We start from the raw sequence: 16,951 nt of genomic DNA on the forward strand, positions 1-16,951 counted from the left end.
TGCCCCTCTCCTGCGTTCACCTTCACCTGGCAAGCATGACTCAACTTCACATTTCCCCATAGTGGGTGAAAGACAGCGGGCTTTTTTTATATTGAAGCCAGGTGTGTGCCTGCGCTCTACCTGATGTTTAACGGCATTCCTTAACCAGATTACAGCACGCTCCAAGTATTAGCAAGACTCAAATATAAACATAAAACAGCTGTGTTTATTTTTAGATATTGTGAAACCAAAAAGTGGCCCTAATAAAAAACACCAAATAACAGCTGTGCCGATAATTACAAACTTTCATAAATATATATATTTGTTTGTTTTAATAGGAAAAAAACATATATCAGAGCTCAGCTTCATTACAGAAAGAAATGCTGTGCACGATGAAGTATAATAATCTGCATTTCACCCACAGTGGAGTATAATGTAGAAAACCAATATAACATACTGCATGCAGTAAGGAGTGCCAGGGTCAAAGTCCCAGAAGCCTGAAAAGAAATCCATTGACTGCTGAATGGTGTCATGAATCATGTAAAGGAAAAGAGGAGCGATGAAAAAAAAGAAGGGGGGAAAAATACATTCACGACTCTGAAGAGGTTCTTGATTTGAAAAACTGCTTGGCTCCGCACACGCTTGGCTCTACACACCAGCGGCAGCTTGACCACTGCTGCATGGGCCAGAGTGCTGTCCAAATGGGGCTGGTTTGAGCGAGGGAGAAAAAGGTCTGTGTGCACGTCCGTGTTCTTTTGATGCTTGGTAGTATTACAGTAGAATGACTCCACTGTCATTGGTTGAATAGGCCGGACTGCCTACTGTGACAGAATATGGGCCTCTCATACCCAAAAGGAAGGCAGTGTCGCTTCTTTAAGCAGAAAAAAAGTGGGGCCAAAAATGAAGGCGCTGCACTCGTAATAAATCTTTACTTTCTGTATGATGCAGTGGAATAGCCCCTCTGTAGGAAAATAAGCTGAGCACAGTCCTGCCGGGCATGATGATAAGTTGATGAGGACAGTCTGTGATGCGTCTAGACTCCGAGCCGTGGTGGATCTAGAATCCATGTCAGGTTTTAGTGTAGACCTGCGCTCAGACAGCTCCTGCAGTCGGCAGCCTGGTATCAACTGCACTGGCGCTGTTCACTGGAAGCCCGCTCAGCGCTGCTTCCTCCAAGTGTCTCAACACTGTGAGCGGGATCTTTACCAGAGGCTAGCCGCTGAAACTTGCCCAGTCCCCACACAGTATCATTCAGGGGAGCCAGGAGAGCAGCACCGGCGGCGGCTACAGTAGCGGAGAGAGATCTTCGTCTTCTCCCCTCCACCAGACACTGAAAAGCCCCACTCTTGTCTGTCCCTCTCAGTCACTCAAGTCCTTGTTTTTTTGGTCCCCGAGCTTCGCTTCTCTTTGACTCTTGTTGTTACCGCTGCTGCTGCGTCGGGGAGTGAGGGCGCACGCACAGGGAGAGCCGAGACTGTATGAGCCGCTCAGAGGTGTGCATGAGGTGGCTGATGAGTTAGGACTGAGCTCAGAGCAACACCTTGCGTGCCATGGAAGTGTGCGCTCGGTGCAGGGGAATGTACGGGCAGAAAAGGAGACCTGCCGCTTGAAAGCCAGCCTCTGTCCCAGACAAGGCGAGCATGCCTGAGACCTGCAGACTCACTCTCTTCGCTGCAGAGGAGTTCACATCAGACTGCCTTTCCACAATCTGACATTTTTTAAACGAATCTTTTTTATACAGCTCACAGTTTCCTACTCACTGTCTTCAATCAAGCCCCGCGTGGCTACACTGCTTTTCGAGAAAGGTAAGAGTAGATTTTATTTTACCCCCCTCCTTCTGCGCATTAATACCATCAAAACTTATGAAACATCCAAACTGCAAACTAAGGTATAGTAACTTTTACCTTCTGCCTCGGTCACTTCTGAACCTGCGTTTCGAAACTTGTTTAGAAAACGACAGATGGCGAGTCAGATTTTGTGTCTGAGTCAGTTGTTTTAGGAAATTCGCATTATAATAGAGGCGCCATAAGTTTAACGAGACTAAAATAATAATAATGATGAATTTAAAAAAACAGAGCAACACAGTCTGCAGTGGAGTACCGACGGGTGCCGTGGTTAATTGAAAAGTGCTTAATCAAAACATAAGCAGATGTGGATTGATTTGTTCGGCTGCCGAGTCTGAACGTCTGAATTGAAACAAATTTAAAGTGCGTGTGTGTGTTTGTGAACGTGTGTGTGTGGTAGGGGGGCTCGGCAGCGCAATTTCTATGAACCAGAACACGTAAAGCGTCATTTAATTGGGATTTATGCCTCCAAAGTTGAGGTGGAGTTTTGCTGGTGGTATTGGCCACTGAGGGTTTTTTAAATCCACTGATGGGTCTTGTTGCTTTGAATGGGGATTTACGCTGGAAGCTGTGACCTGAGAAGTGTTGTCTGCCTGTTTCTGGAGAGCATTCACGGGCTAATCCATTATAATTGGGGTTAGGCTATTTGTCCCAAAAAAAAAAACGAAAGAAAGAAACAGACAGAAAATAATTCGAGCCTCAACTAGAGATGTAATAATTAGTTTTGCCTCAGAGCTAGCCTGTGAGGCAGTTGGCTCCGAGGGTGGAAGGTGACGTTGGAATGAAATGGTGAAATAAAAATAAAAAGACGGGAGCATAAAAAATAGGAACTGATTTGGCTTGCTTACACTTAACTCAAACCCAGTGGGCGCAGAGTGGCAGTAAAAATTAGATCCTTTTACTGCGCATTTATTATTTAGGCCCACCGATTCCGAACGTGTCTTGTCAACCATGTGTTAAAGAGGAGGCGGGAGACGCGCACATGCGGTGCGGTGCGTGCCTCTCCTTTTGCTGGAGAAACACACAGCGGTCACCGCTGATGCATGGCTGCCTGGAGCGGAGCAGCAATCTTCAGTGATCGATCAGAGGATTGGGTTAAATTTAGCTCCAGCAGACTTCACATGCCCACAGTTTTTTTCTTCTTCATCTTCTTCTCTTTTGGGGGGTTCAGGACTAACCTTAAGAAGGCGAGAGACAGACCTTCGAATTCCTGCCTGGAGTACTGTCCATAGATGTCCCTCATGTCTGTCTTTAATATATCTGCACAACACATTCTCACGTATACGTACTTGTCCATAGCGGGTTATAGAGTTAGAGTAAAAGAGGATTTTTTCCCCCCTTTTGCCTCGTATATTCTTAGATAATTTTTCAAATGAGAAACAAAATAAACCTAATTGCAAAGTTATTGTTCATCTTCTCATATTCTCCACAAATCCATACTCTCAATAAAAAAGTGTTGAAATTTAAGGAATTTATAAGAAGCATGGCTGCTGCTCCCTGAATACTTTTTTTTTTAGTATTGTGATGATGATTCCATTGCCTTGTACTTGTATTACAAAAAGGTAAAATTAGGCTAATGTGAGTGCAAATTCCAGCTGTTTGGAAGGAACATATTAGCATATCAAAGTGGTCCTTGCACAATTGAAGGAGTCATATATTCTGCCACTGGTTTTGGCTGATCCTGAAAGGCTTCAGAATGAGTGTGTGAGCTAGTAAAACTCAAGTTTCTTTCTCCATTCTTCTTGTGCACACGTCCCTCTGACATCTTGCATATAACATACATGCCATGGCATCCTCACAGTGAGTCAGTTATAGTAAACAATGGGGGATGAAAATGACACGAAATTCAAAATGTATAAATGCTGGCGATGTTTGATTCTTGGTTAAAGTAGTAATAAAATTGTGTGATTTTGTGTGGGAGTCTGAAAAGAAATACAGGTCTATCTACACTCAGTGGAAATAATGTAATCTACCTGTGAATGCGTCCTAAAGAAGGAGACTGTCTTCTCAGATGTCGTTGCTTGATATCTTAAGCCCGGCTATTATGAGTAGTTTACCAGTATGAGAGCACCTTTTTCAGTCTGTAGCCTCGTTTGAATGGAAGTGCGTCCGGTTTCAAAGAACTGAAGCTGCTCTTGATGTGCCAGAGCCCCACATTGCCTCTATTCGCTTGCATGTTCGTCTCCACTGGCGGATCAATAGAGCCCGGCACACTCCTGTATGGGTCTGAGGGAGACATATCACTCCTTAGTAAACTTTGGTATACCACGCTGTCATAGAACGCAAGGCTCTCGAGCGAGTGTGAAAGGGCGAGTGGGTGTGAACACATCCAAATTTGCCACATTATGGACTCTAGCTCCATTTTCTGCTGGGATGGTCCCCTCCTCAGAACAGCAGCTGAGCTTTTTGGATATTTGACGTGTGGATTAAACAGAAATGACGCAGCCTTCATTGCCTGTCCAGATTTTTTCTAATATCCCAACAAGCCAGACTTGTTCCACTCTGGTTTTATTAAGGTAATTTGTTATCGATTTTATTCACTGTGAGCTTGCACATGCTGACCGGTGGTGGCATTTGCTCACTTTGCTTTGTGTCTCTCTGTCATGAGTGTGGATGTGAGCCTGCGATTGGCGAGCCACTACGACTGATTTAAAGGTTGCTTTGTGGCTGCATGGATAGCTTGTGCCAGCCTCGCACTGTCAGGATGCTCTTCGTTCGTGTGAGCCCATCTTTGCTGTCCTTCCTGCGCATCAGAGTCTTTAGCTAAGGAACAATGACCAATTTAAAAGTGTAGTTGTTGTTGCAAATGATGTGCTAGCTGCTCCACAGCATAATCCACCCCCCAAATAATAAAAGAAATGATGGAGGCTTTGAGTGTGTCAGCAGAAGAGGATTGCAGGGAGTTAGATTTACATCCCATTGCTTATTTGGCGTGTGAATTGTGGGTTTGTGTTTTCAGATGCAATCTTTTCTTTTGCCTTAACCACCTACATGGAGTCATACTGTGCGGATAACTGCTTGCCATTAAAGGGAATAAACAAGGCTGTAAAAGAAAGCTATGGCAAATTTGAGGTAATGTGCAGGGCTTTGGTGGGCCAGTGTAGCTCCCCTTTCATGACTGATTTTATTTTACGATTGGCAATCAGTAAAACGCTAGTGCGCTAGTGTGTTCCCCTCCCTGCCATTTTGTGAAACATTTGTTTCCACTTGCCAAAGGCCTCTGGTGCAGCGGGGGGATTCGGTGCCCCTGAAATGGCAGGTGAAACTTTCTGCTTGCCTAAATAATTTCCTAGCAGAACATTACTCTGGGAGTGGAAAGTAGGGCTCCATTCAAAGTCTGATGACAAGAAACAGCATGAGCGTTAGCCGATAGATGTCACGATGGTTTGTCTGCACTGGCTAAGTGGCAGTCTCCCTTAGCTTATCTGGCATCTCTTTTTATGAAAGGTATTTGGAGATAAGGCCGTGCAAAGTGCAAAACTGGGTCATAAAATCTCCTTTTTTGTGTGTCCTCTGGTCACAAGATGACTGGGCGTAGCACGCCGTTCTGTTTGCCTTTTTTTACAATGTGTTCAAAACACTGCTCGTATTAGCAACGTGTGTTTAGGTCACTCAGAGAAGTGAAAGAAAATTCTGCCAAGAGATCACTGGGTGGAAATTTGATCAACAAATTGTGATTTAAAAAAAAACCATTTTTATATTAATCTCTAGAGGTATAAAAAGCGAGATTGCAAATAAATTATGTTTTTTTTTATTATTTAAAAATATTTTTTCTTAATTTTCAGACCTGACATTGTGGTTATTTTTGATGCTTTTATATATAAGTTGTTACATTTATTCCTATTGTAATTTGAAGAAGGTTGAAACACACACACACACTCACACACACACACACACTCACACACACACACACACACACACAGTCTCATTTTTGTGCTATGTGAACAGGACTTGTCCTTATCTGTGCACAGCTGCAACACTATTTGGGAAAATATTCAATTTCAGTGTGACAGAGGAGAACTTGGGAGGCAAGGCTCTAAGCAAACAGCAGTTATTGCGGCTCTGCCATAGCAGCGGAGAGCAAGGCCTGGCTGGGAGAGAGGGGGGATCTGCGGACGTCTGCCAGGGGAAGGAGTAATGTCTCGGCTGGATTATAGGCGAGCGAAGCACATCCACATTTAAAAGCCCCTTTTCCAACAAGACAGGGCTCTTATTTAGGGATGGTGTGGGTAAACACAGCAGAGCAATATATTTCCTCCATATAGGCTGCTGTCCTTGACAATTGTGACTCATTGCAAGTAAGAAAAGTTGCTTCTTTATTTTTTTAACAATGGGATATGGATGTTCTACAGTATATTCAAGCCGACATTCTTGCAGCGAACAAAAATGGTAAGTCGAGTTTGACATTTCAATATAATTTTACTCGTTTGAGTGGCAGCGCTTTTATTTGCGTTTGCTTCTGGGGCTGTATTTTAAATATACCAAATTATTTACGTACCTGTTTGTTGTTGACTGTTTAGCAGTCTAGTGAACCGGGACCCTCTTAAAGAAATCTGTAGGGAACAGAAACACTGAACTAAAACTAATACATATATATGTATATCTAAAAAAGCAGTAGTTGTTTCTCCAGTGGATGAAAAATGAGCGAAAAAGATGTGAGAATATTTGGTTTTAGAGTTCTTCTTAAGTGTTTGGATATTGATCTACTGGGAGATGATTCAGAAAACGATACACTGAAGCATTTTGGAATCCATCAAAAACACACAGCAGTGTTTCCAGTGTTAAAATACTCTAAAAAGTCAAAGTGACCTGCAGGTAGATCCACTCCCATAAACGGTGCACTTCCTTATTTGCAGCTAAAGTCCTGCCAAATACATGTTTTGTTCTGCTTTTTTTTTTACCGCCCCCATCGTTGCATATTTTATTCTATACGCTTATTTGTTTAGGCGGTGGTTTTCTTTCATGATATTTTATTTTACAGTATGTAGTTAGGGAGTGCAGAAGCTTTGTTCTTGTAACGTAGCTGCCAAGTCAGATGGAGTTGAGCGTCTGGTCTGGGAGTTTCAGAGGAATATCACAGGCATGGTAAGTTGCTAAAAACTAAGCTAATCAACAAAATAATTGTCTGTTCAATTGCTACCATGCCAGAGACATCAAACACAGCCGAGGTTGAAAAAACAATCAAATTATCTCTTAATGATTGCTCACGCTGACAGATGAGTGCTCGTGAGTCGGTTTTTGTTTGTAGGCGACATATGCGAGGAAGAAGGAAATTCTGCGGTCTCTCTCTCGCGCTCATAAATTCTGTGTACATTTTAATAATCTACATAGATATCCATCATCACCTGTAATGAAAACAATTTTATCTTATTATGTGGTTTTTGGCAGTGAAACAGAGAACTGTATTAGTCTATTAATTTCCTGCAGTGAATCATGAATCCTGCTGCTTTTATCCTCGCAGCACCCTCCATGTGTGGTCCACAAAAATGTTTCTATTTCCTCTCCAAACTAAAGTTTGGCCCCTATGCCGGCTCTCCCCTCCTCCTCACCCCCCCTCCCCGCCACACACCCTCCCTCTCTTTCTCTGTCTTTCTCTCTCTGCGTAGATAATGTCTCTGCAAATGATTTAACCGCCCTCGTTGAGGCTCCTTCCAGTAATTGAACAAGCAGAGACTGGGTGCTTTACAGGAAAACAATAGTCATATTATCTCAGATCTCTACTACTCTCAGATTCAACAAAACACAAGGTTGGACTGGACTTTGTGGACTGCTTCACATCTGAATTGAAGAAAAGAATCAGGTTTGCTTTCTCTTGTCCAACGGGAGAAAAAAAAAATGAAAAGGGCCGCGGGAAAATGGGTGCCATTACTTTACTCAGTGCATGTGGGCTAAAGTGCAGCCTCAGGTAGCGCTGCTAATAATTAGTCACAAATATGCTTTGATAAATGGTGATAATAAATCTCAAGGTGCCACTGGAATTATTATTGATATTTTTATTGTTATATTTATTATTATGCACATGGCTGAATATGAAAATGTGGCTGAAACCTCCACGTTTGAGCGTGATTGCTCCGGGTTGGTATTTGTTTTGCTTTTTGGCACAGCGAGGGGAGCTTTGATTGTGTTGCTGTGGAGCTGAATTGACCTTGTGTGTCAGAATGAGCTTTTTCTACGCCTTGTTTCATACGCAGCACTGTTAGGCTGAAATGGCCTTAGGAGGAGTTGTTCTTGACAGAGATGCATTGTTTCAGGCAGCCAATAAACCACTGCACTGAGTGGCTACATCTGTGAACCTCATCTTGACTACAGTGTGGGGCTAGCAACAACACGGCAACTGTCACGGCTGCACCTGCTGCTGTCTCAGTACAGAGCCTCCCTCTCTGTTACCCATAGAACCGCATCACTCTTTTCCCTGTGACAAGCCAGAGGCAATGGTCTCTGCGTAGGTCAACTGAGGAGAAGCTTCTTGGGAAAACATTTTGAAGGCAGAGGACAAAATGTCAGTCCTCCCCCCCAAAAAAGAGAGATGTTAAAATAAAGTTTCTGCCCCGAAGGCCGGGATTTGGTTCCGCTGGAGCTCGGCTATAAAATTCTGTAAGTCTATAAAACATAGAGGGGCTTGTTTAGTAAAACGTGCCCAACACTTGAGGGTCCATTTTTCAGCGCATTTGTCCAGCCACAGGAACGGTCTGGGATATGACAGCAAGCTGTCCCTCCATGATAATGTGAAGGATGAATGCAGATAAATGGAGCCGACTCTTCTGTACACACACGCCGCATGTTTGTGTATCGAGGCCATTCAGAAGATGATCTGATCAGCTACGAAGAGATTCAGGGGCATTAAAGGCTTTTAAATCTCATATGTACACATATTTGCCGCGCCGCTGTTAAAAGTCACAAAGCCGGGCTCTGGTGTGGAAATGCACGAGTAAAACTCAGGTTTGTGCGTTCACATTGCACGCTTCAGTGAGTACCTGAAAGAGAACGCAAGAAGCAAGAAAATATTTTGCAGAAAATGACTAGCGAATCGATTGTACATGATAACACAGCCATCATGCTGTCTCAGAAACAAGATTATTGGAGGGGAACAATGCCGAGAGAATTTTCAGCCAGGAGAAGTGATGCAACGTGTCCACTTTCCTGCCAAATTGAACTTAGGGGTGTGAAAAGCAATGCAAGGATGTGAGGAATGGGTCTGACGTGCATGCAGACAGTGTGGGATTAACACAGGGAAAGATTGAGCGACAGTGGCCGGTGACTTCTCTTTACAGCTTTGCTTGTACAGCTGTGCCAGGCCTGGCATTCACTGCTGCCTGTTGGATCCAACTCCTCCTCTACTGCCGTGGGGGTGAGGTAATGAACATCTTAAATACTGCAGAGAAGTTGCTCCTGAATGTGTGTGTGTGTCGATGGAGACGTCAAATTATTCATGTATTTATAATGAAATTTGGAGTGCTTAATATTGACACCTCACTGCGTCTCTGTACTGATTTGATCTTTTTGGCATTTGCACAGGAAAAAGACATATACAGGCTGCCCTAATAATTCATCGTGCCTCCTTCTAAATGAGGTGTGAGGCAGCTCTGCTGGTGTGAATTCTGTTATAAATCACACATACCCTGACTGCTTTATCCATTAGAGCCACCGGTTTGTCTAATTCAGTCCACAGCAAACCGGTTTAAGTAATTAAGATGAGTGTGAGAACTGCAGCTTATACTTCACATCTGTTATGTTGTGACTGAGCAGGACGTGCAGAAGCAGAAGAAATGCTATTAGTTGCACAACTGCAATAAAACTGAGGATGCTCACCGTATAGATTCCTTGCAATAAGCGCAAACAATAACAGCATGTAATAAATATTTAAGGCTAAAATTTCATTACCGGCCAAATGTCCAGTATCTCCGTAGGTGGCAAAAATGTTCTTCTTTGTTGTGTTATAATGCATTTTTTTAAGCTGCTACATTTTTACATATATTATTTTTGATTATTTCAGAAATTAAAATTGAACGATATTTGGATTTCTCTTTGTAGTTTAAGAGTTTTATCGCTTTGCTTATTTCTTAAATAACTTTAAAAATTAACAATAATTTGAGGTGTGTAAAAAGCAGCCTCGCAATGCTGTAACATATTTATTGCTCGATAAACAAAAAATTTTAAAGGTGTAATTTTAGTTTGTTCAAGAAAAAAAAAATAGGTCAGGTTTTGTGTTTGGTGGATATTTCGTGTGTGTGTGTGTGTGTGTGTGTGTGTGTGTGTGTGTGTGTGTGTGTGTGGCATGAAAAGAGATAAATGAGGCCAAAAAATGCCATGACCTGCTAAGAAATAAACAGATAAGCCAAAGCAGGGAAAAAAGTAGTTTTATCTACTTTATAGCTGTGTTTTTGTACTGGGACCATTAAAGCGAACATGTGTTCACGTCCTTATAAATCACCCAGTGATAAAATGAAAGCAAGGTTAAATGATGACCAGACAGAAAGCTCTGAGCAAGCTCTACAAATTCTCAAGTACTGCATCTGTGCCCGGCAACACATGTTTCATTTTTAGCTTCAGCATCAGCAGCTGAACCAATGTGATGAGTGCTATTTTGTAGTAGTTGATGGAAATGGGGGAAAAAAGCTGTGTAAAGAGGACAGTCAAATGGGTGGGTGGGGGGGCAGAAACTGGTGCTTTTTTTTTTTTTTTTTTTTGTCGTTGCAAAAAGTGGAGCCAGTGGCATTTCTGTCATTCATCAGCTCGAGCTGATTACTAGTGAGTCTGGAGTGAGCTGACAGGAAGTGGCTCCTGCAGCCATTACCATCAGCCCGGCCCGGGGGTAGGCAAGAAGCTTCAACTCCAAGGAGGCAGAGACGTGTCTAAAGAATGGAAAAGTTTCTCTGTGCTCCCTGAAAACATCTCTCTGGGTATCAGGGTGAGGTAGTAAATTTTGCCTAAATGTTTAGCTTGTTTTTATTTATGTTTTAAAGGTCTACCTAAGACGAACATTTGCTCTGTAAACGGTGGTGTTGAAATGTGGGTTCCAGACACCAAAGCTGAGCCTTAACAATCAGCGAGAGATGGTGAATGTTGCAGACGCTGCAACGCCTACTCGTTTTACAGTTTACTGCAAGGGCCAAAAAATAGAGACGAAAAAAAGGGATCTTTTATTCTCTCACCTGAAAAGGCTCGAGGCTCCCGTGGAAGCAGCGTGGAAAAAGCAGGATTGTGCAAGCATTACTTGGAGACGTTTTCTGAAAGTCACTGCCCATAAGACTTTCTCAGGTGCATGCTTGATATTTAAATGATAAGTGAATTCAGACACAATTCATACAACTGGAGCAGCAGCAGGCTCAAAAAATGCCAAATGTTGCTGCAGATGTTTTGGTGTAAAAAAACCCAGGAGGATGACATGTTAAATGTATTGATTTTATTCTGTAGTTACCTTTCATAACATTAAGTCCTCCATATACCCATTTGTTTTCAGTGTTAAAAAACATATACGAGTTACCCACAGTCAGTATTAGGTTGCACCTTCCAGTCTTTTCAAGCTTCCTGGATTTTCATGTTTTTGCAAAGAGCGATATTTAAAGAAAACACACAGAGCAAAAGGTTGCAAGCAGCATCTCTTATATTTAATGTGGAAATTCCAGAAAGTTTGCATGCTACACATTCGGCTGCATTTTAATTAATTTCATAAATACGTAACTGTTTCCTCTTTTGTAAATTCACCTCTTTCTCACCTCTCTTTCACATCCTTGGTATCCATGAAGATGAAATGCTGTTGCTAACAGGAACGGGTTCATCTTAGCTAGCCGCTTTAGTCGCATAAATCCTAACATTTCATCTGCGCGGCTCGCTTCATTATGTTTCTCCGAATGGTGCGTCTTGTTAAAAAAAAAAAAAGAAAAAAGAAAAACAGCGTCCATATTGGCGCTTGTTGTTCTTCAGAGGATAGTTTTCCTCCCCAGCAAGAGTCCTTGTCAAAGTGTTTTGCTCCTCTGCCACTGTGGGGACTTTGTGTTCTCACTCACTTCATATTCATAGTGAGTCTCATTCTTCTGTCATTATTCTGTATAACTTAGAACTGTAGCAATTACACTTCAATGGATTACCTATGCAGACATCAGAGATTAAAATCTTGGCTTCCTGCTACCTCAAACCGCGGTGGTTCAAAGCTACAACCTGCTCTGCAATCCGCTATCGTTTAGCAGAGCACAAAATTGGTCAACCTCTCATAGTTTGTTTGGGAATTTGAATCCCTTTGGTATTCAAAACAGGAGGACCTTATGACAGGGAGATAATTTCACAGTGAATGTTTTATCGCAGTCTGCTTGACAGTCTCCTGTATTTGTCTGCTCTCTCTCTCCTTGTGTCTTTGGATTCCCTGACTTTGGTCCAGTTATTCGAAGGAGAAAAAAAACAACAACAAAAGAAAGCCCTGTTTATCCCCCCCCCCCCCTTTTTTTTTTTTGTTATCACAAAGGAACAAACACATATTAAACATACACAAGGTGCAGAAGCAGTGATTGCTGTATCTGCTGTCCTACTGTGGGTGGCAGGGGACGATAACATAAGCCACCGATTCATTTACATATTTTTTCTTTATTCATGTCAAGCCCAAATCATGGTCAGTTGGGAAATGAGGAACATTGGTGAAAAGAGATGTTTTCGCCCATAATGAAGATTTTTTTTATCCTCCTGTGGCCTGCCACGTGTTTAAATTCGGGCAAAGTGCAACAGCAGCAGCGCCGCTCTTACGTCAACTGCACGCAAGTTTTCTTTAATCATCCAAACTGCAGTTGAAACTTTTCCACCTATTTTTAAAAAAATCGAATCTCTCTCTCAGTCTCAAAGAAGGCTGATCCATTGTACAGTGAGCAGGCGGGAGCGAGAACCTATAACACCTTAGTTATTAAAATTGGGGGAGATGGAACGAGCCAATCTTGGCTTGTTTGCATCACAATCCCCCTCGCGCTGCTGATGTTATGCAAATGAGGACGGTAGAGAAAGCTCAGCCCCAAAACTGTCCTCTCCCTTTCACAGCTGAAGGTGGGCAGAGGGCAAGGAGTAGTGACACTGGAACGGCACGAGGAAATCTAATGAAGCAGCCTCCCCAAAAATTCAAAGCAACCCAAATTACTCGCTTATGTCGTGCTGCTGTGTATAAATGCCATATTAGATGCTTTTTTTCTTTAAAAAAACTAACTATGTAGTCTCACCCCTTTTTCACTCTTTTAATGAAAATATGTTTCATGTTATTGTGCAGCAGAGTGTGTAAAACATTCATTTGTGAGCGGCAGCAAAATGCCTTTTAGACATTTTCTGTATCTTTAAAAAAAGGCCAATATACATTCATCGGTTTAAAAAGCACCGTTACCTGTCACGGCAGTACTGAGTGAAGATTTAGGGCTGACAAGTGATTGCATTCAGGAAAGACTACACGCACTTCTTTTGTCTAAGCTTCCTGACGAGACACAGCGCTATACCTTGTTTAGCTTGACATACGCCGCTCCCCCTGTCTGACAAAGGCATTCATGCCATCTTTTAGATTGGAAATAGATTCGGCAGTAGTGGGATAGAAATGCGCTCGGATGAAGTACGCTACTGTACATCCACTGCTGAAATCATTCGCACAGTATTGCTTCTCTTCCTGTTTAGCTGATGACTGAGATGATGCAGTGGCCCTTTTGGCTTTGGCTTTGTCCTTCCCCTGAGCCACAGAAAGGTTAAAAGCATTAATTAGACATTAAGCATAGTGCCTCTAATCTGAAAGAATTAACATTCTTCAAAAATATATACATTTCCACAGTAACACAATAACTAGTTTTACAGGATTTGATGCAATTTTTGCCAATTTTTGCCTCTGATGCATCAACAAATACAGAGAAATTGTATTAGGGGCACTGCAGTGAGCTGAGTCTAGGTAAAAGCTCCTATTAAGACATTGTTAAACATAAAAGCCACAAAGGAGAAGATGATGCAGACTGTCCGGAATGTAAATTCAGCGTATGCCAAGTATTTACTTAATGACATATCTGTCAGTCGAGGTGCACTGAAAACATTCCTTCGTTTTTCAGTTTCTCTGCTTCTCGTCGCCTAGACGAAAAAAAGTCGCAAATAAGTGTCTTATTTTCACGCTCACGCTGCTCCATTGAAAACGCGTCTCTCACAAGTCGTCGTCTCTGTTATTTTCTTCGTGTTTTGTGTTGCTGCCCACTGCCTTAAAAATTAATCATCCTGCTTAATAACGCCTCACGATCACAGTGCATTATTGATGGTGAGTCCTTAATAGAAGGATGAAGCGAAGGTTTTACCCATTCAGCTGCTCCGTTTGGAGGGGGGCAGAGGATCACAAAAGCTGCTTACTGGTGCATATCCGTGTAAATACGGCGCAGACTAAAAACCAGGCCTTGCGCTTCCAAAAGGTCTTGGTCCCTCTTTTGCAAACAGCCATGTTGTTTTAGATGAGAGGTGACTCATATGTAGAAAAAAAGGTTGTGTGTAGCGGACGTTAACCCAACTTTTATGCTGTCCTGATGTGCTCTCGGGGCGTCAACCCTGCAAAGTATTTATGCGCACACACTAATTGGATCAGGTTTCTCAACAGGGGACTATATACTACATATTGCATGCATTCTCTGTATTTCAAGGTGAATCACACCTTGTCAAGGACTTATTGGACTTGATTGGCAGGTACTATCACCATGAGATGCCCATATAATGGCAGGGCTCACTTACCTGACCTGCCTATTTATCTTGCTGTATTAATGTCAGCCTATTAATTCCTAAGCGGAGGAACATTTGGCAAAGACACCGTTTAACAGCCCTGGCTGAATCATTCTTATCTCTGCAGACCTGAAAGGAATAGTTTTGTGCTATCAGCAAGTGGAAATGACATTTTGAAATTTCATTCGAGATAATCCACTTCACTTCCCAGTAAAACATCAAAATTAGAACAAAAGAAATGTATGGGACCCGTATTAAAACTTTGTTACCGTGGCAAATCACCTGCCTATAATCCATGTGGACAGACAGGTGTAGGTATCTTTCAGCGCTAATAGGATTTTTCTTGCATTGCTAAAGTGATTATGAGGCTATGGATTTAATATATATTCAAGCAGAGGGGGCGATAACACTAAGTGCCTAGAAATGCAGAGGAAAAGTGCCACGTTGAAACATATCGTATGTTGACATTCTTAAATCAGGAAATCTTTCCTGATAAACGCGGCGCTTCTCGACATGTAAAACTACGGCAGACCAGAAATACTTTTTTGTTTTGTTTTTCATATTGTCAAGTAAAACATCGAAGGAGGGAAATGAAAATAAAACAATGCTGTCTTTTCTTTCTCCTAGACAATCCATTTATTTTTGAATGTATTGAAGTGCTGGAGTGTTTCAGGGCTTAGCTCATGATTGCTTTATTTAGTAGCCATATGTCCTAACCAGTGGGGAGTACCCTAATCGATTAATTGAGTGGCTCATAAAAATGATGAATGGTGCAAACACTAAGAGCAGTGAGCATGACAAGTACCACGCTTATGTCACACTCTGCTCCTCTTGCATGCTGCTGCCTTTTCCGTGCAGTGTGGCTTGCATCAGAGCCGGCTAATGATTTGTTTAATCCAAATGTTGTGATCAACAAATTCAAAAAACAGTTGGTTTTATGTGCTCTCAGATGATGAAATGCACAAGATAATACATGAAAGTTTCAAGTAAGCTAGCCTCCCACAGACAGTGTGACTAAAAGTCCTAGCAGTCCTAATCACGACATCTCCAGCTATGTTACTATGCAGAGTAATAATAAAATGAAAATAATCTTCCATGCAATTTTTCTCCGCCCTTATCCTTTGCGCTCCCTGCTCCATTAACCATCTCTGCTGCTGAGGAGTCCTGTCGTGCAGCATGCGTGTTTGACCCGGTATTTCACTGGCTCGGCTCGTGTCAGGGTCGGGTCTCGTGTTCGTGGCACCAGCAGTCGCACGGCGTTTGGTCGGGTGTCGCTCGGCTCCTCTGGTCCTGTTCTGCTCTCAATCATTCCCTCAGCAGAGAGGTCAGCCTTGATTCCTTCCTGGCCTATATCCGACTCAGTGGGGGGCTCCAGACTCATCTGCTCACCAGCCCAATCTCTACGCTTGCAAAATGTACATTTCAGCAGTGTCAAAGCAGGGACACAGTCACTTTTGAGAAGACATTTCTTCCAGATTTGAGACTTGAGTATTTTCTGACTGAGCCCCATGTTTCAGGTTTTTTGGAGAAACAGATAACAGGGTTCTTATAGTGCGTATGAATTAATGTATGAGGATAGTTTTGGGAAAGCCCAATAGAAACCAAATGTGTTTCCCTGCATTCAACATGTGGTGGTCTGTTGATTCTGATTTCCATTTCAGTGAATATCTGGCCCTGCGTTTCCCTTCTTTTGCATCCCTGTGATGTTCGGTGACAATTAACATCCCAACTCTTTCTCGAGGTTTGTTGAAAGCTCAGGGGCTAATTCAAGGGTCAAGCAAGACTTGCAAGCTGTCAGTCTCTCATTGTAACTCGTGTCCCACTCCCCCACTCAGGTTCTTTATTCCGGCTCCCCCTCCATTCTCCCAGACCTCGTTTTGTAGAATGGCCCAACTCTTCTTCTATTCTCCTGTGGCCCTCTAACAGCTATAGAGGGACAACCAGGAGCTTTGTCTAAGAAGCCCAGCATTCTTTCACATCTGCCTCTTGTTTTCAGACCCCCACTGCATTTAAATTTCAAACTGTCCTTTTCAATCAATCCTCTCTCCCTCCCTTCTAATAACCCCCTTCCTCCCAGTCACTAAGCCCTTTTATTTCTTTTTTTCCTAAGAGGACCAACTGCTCCTGCAATTCCTAATTTTGTCACACAGTTGTTGATTATAAAGCATTCTGTTGTATTGCCCGTATATCAAGCACACATATGTTTAAAGCCTCTGGGCTCACGCCCCTGTGGCTTCTACATTTTTCAGAGTACTTAAACATCTGTCTGCAGTGGCTTCACGTTTAGCCCAAGCACTGCGATGCTTGTTGACATTTTAGCAATCTGTGCTTAAAAATCACAGAAGACCGCTACGGTCATGCGTTTCGTGAAGTCGAAGGACCCGCGTCGACAGCGGCGCTCGTCATCTGTGCATCTCTGCGTATCG

The 16,951-nt window shown here is 42.6% G+C and overlaps 1 protein-coding gene across 21 annotated transcripts in view; it reads left to right on the plus strand.

The window, feature by feature from the left end:
* Window positions 1-543: 543 nt before the first annotated feature.
* Window positions 544-16,951, plus strand: part of adgrl2a (adhesion G protein-coupled receptor L2a) — a 91,345-nt gene continuing 74,937 nt past the window's right edge. For 12 of the 21 annotated variants that reach the window (XM_085245742.1, XM_085245745.1, XM_085245752.1 and 9 more), the window contains exon 1: window positions 546-1,784. The gene's annotated coding sequence lies outside the window, so the exon portion shown is untranslated. Of the gene's footprint in view, window positions 1,785-4,046; window positions 4,340-7,490; window positions 7,624-16,951 lie in introns of those variants that run through there. The other 9 variants (XM_085245763.1, XM_085245759.1, XM_085245761.1 and 6 more) reach the window with 5 other exon arrangements.

This window comes from Mchenga conophoros, linkage group LG15, assembly GCF_057382185.1.
Source record: "Mchenga conophoros isolate Kocher_MC1m ecotype Shallow Benthic linkage group LG15, M_conophoros_male_GT1.1, whole genome shotgun sequence".
In the NCBI taxonomy this organism is placed as follows: Eukaryota; Metazoa; Chordata; class Actinopteri; order Cichliformes; family Cichlidae; genus Mchenga; species Mchenga conophoros.